This window comes from Pteropus vampyrus, unplaced genomic scaffold (assembly GCF_000151845.1).
Source record: "Pteropus vampyrus isolate Shadow unplaced genomic scaffold, Pvam_2.0 Scaffold129, whole genome shotgun sequence".
Taxonomy (NCBI): Eukaryota; Metazoa; Chordata; class Mammalia; order Chiroptera; family Pteropodidae; genus Pteropus; species Pteropus vampyrus.
Window position 1 is genome coordinate 4,059,299 of NW_011888910.1, and position 2,623 is coordinate 4,061,921.

Sequence of the window (2,623 nt, forward strand, 5' to 3'; positions counted from 1 at the left end):
AAATCTGCCAGCACCTTGATTTTGGACTTCCTAGTCTCCAGAATTGTAAGAAATAAATGTTTGTGGTTTAACCAACCCAGTCTGTGGTGATTTATTACAGCAGAATTAACAGACTAAGAGAGCAGACCCTCAGTTTAGAACCATATATAAAGATAGGCAAATAGAACAACAAAGGAGGCTTCATTCCATATCTTTTTGATAACCTTCCAGTACTTGAGTACAACTCTCCAGCATTGCTCTTAGTAATATTTGTTTCCGATATATCTCCTTGGGCAAGGGAAACAAAGGAAAAAAACAAACAAATGAGACTACACCCAACTAAAAAGTGTTTGCACAGTAAAGGAAACCATCAACAAAACAAAAAGACCACCTACTAAATGGGAGAAGATATTGGCCTATGATACATCAGGTAACGGATTAATATCCAAAATTTATAAAGAACTCAACACCAAAAAAGCAAATAATCCAATTAAAAAATGGGCAAAGGACCTGACTAGGCATTTCTTTGAAGAGGATAGACAGGTGGCCCATAGATATATGAAAAGATGCTCAAGGTCACTAATAATCAGAGAAATGCAAATTAAAACCACAATGAGATAACACTTCATACCTCTCAGAATGGCTACCATCAATAAATCAAAAAACTACAAGTTTGGTGAGGATGTAGAGAAAAGGGAATCATCGTGCCCTGTTGGTAGGACTGCAAATTGGTACAGCCACTATGGAAAACAGTTGGAAGGTTCCTCGAAAAAATTATGGCCAACAATTCCACTTCTGGGTAGTTATCCAAAGAAAAGCAAAACACTAATTTGGAAAGATCTCTATACCCCTATGTTCATTAAAGCACTATTTACAGAAGTCAAGATATGGAAGCAACCTAAGTGCCCATCAATAGATGACTGAATAAAGAAGGAATTATACATATATGGAATGGAATATACCCAGCGATAAAAAAGAATGAAATCTTATCATTTGCAACAACATGGTTGGACCTAGAGGGTATTATGCTAAGTGAAATAAGTCAGACAGAGAAAGACAAATACCATATGATCTCACTTATATGGGGAATCTAAGAACAGAATAAACAAAACAGAAACAGCCTCATTGGTACAGAGAACAAACTGACGGTTGCTAGATGGGAAAGGTGTTGCGGGGGGGCTGGGTGCTGGATGAAAAAAGTGAAGAGATCAAGAAGTACAAATTGGCAGTTACAAAATACTCATAGTAATGTAAAGTACAGCACAGAGAATATAGTCAATAATCTTGTAATAACTGCATGGTTCCGGGTGGGTACTAGACTTAATTGGGGGGAATTACTTAAGTTATGTAAATCTCTAACCACTATGCTGTACACCTGAAACTAATATAATATTGACAACTAAAATTTAAAATTAAATAAAATTTTTATAAAAAGATTTGGATATTCCAGAATTTATAATAAATAAAATATTGTAGAATAAAAAAAATTGAAATGCCAGTTAGACATCTATATTAGTCAGAGTTCTGTAGAGAATAGATGACATACTCGATATAATTAGGAAAAAAAAAAAAGTAATCCTTGAGTACAAAGTGGACCCTAGATGAACTACCAGTAATGTCTGTCTTTGCAACCACCTCCCCTTACTCAAAACTGCAATCTAATGAATAGATCTTTAGTAAATGACAGCTGGTAGAGATGGAAATAAAAAAAAAAATTGCTCCAAAGGTTATGGTTTTATTATCGGGTAGGACTTTAACCAGTTTTGTATCAAACCTTAAAATCTATTCCAGCATTCTTTTTTACACTGACTCTATAAACCAGTCTTTTAAATTCTTTGTTATCATCCTTCCAGTTCCCTAGTTAATAAGTAAATCTTTGATACATGCACCTTCTGTATTTTTTTAAATTATACTTTGATAAAGATAGCTAATTTCCCACACCCTGCTTTTCTGTGTAAAATATCATAGGCATGAACCTGAGAAGAGTTTAATTGTATTATGAAAGGTTTCACAATCCAAATCTGCTCACCAGTAAGGGACTTTATAAAACTTCCTTTGAAAGATGTTTCATCTTCTGGAGCCCAGTTAATCTTCCAGTATCTACAGTTTCTGATTTTTGTGATGTCCACTACCTCCGAGGGTCACCTAACTCAGCTTGGGAGATTGTCAGTCTTTGAGAGACTCAGCGCAGGCTACTGACCATCACCTTGGAATTTCCGAAGAAATATTTAGAATAAGTCCAAATTGTTCTACCTGGCCTGCAATCTTACCTCCAACTACACCATTACCAGATCTGCCTGATGAAGCACAAATAATAATGGGCAATCAGCACGAATTAATAAATTTTGGGGGACTTCGACTCAGGACTGAATTAAATCAGGACTCTGATCACTTGCAAGTCGGGTCTTCGGGTCTTTGGTAAAGTCACCTAATTAATATTTCTGGTTCTCATTTTCCACTTCAGCAAGCTGGGGTAACGGCCTATCATTCCCTCCCATCGGCTCACCCAAGCCCAGCCCCCGCGTGCTGGTGCCGCGCCGCCCCGCCCCGCCCCGGCTTCCAGCTAACGGTCGCCTCAGAGTTTCTGCTCACTTCTTGGTCACTCTCTGCCCTCGGCCCCGCCCCGATCTCGCCCAACCTATCG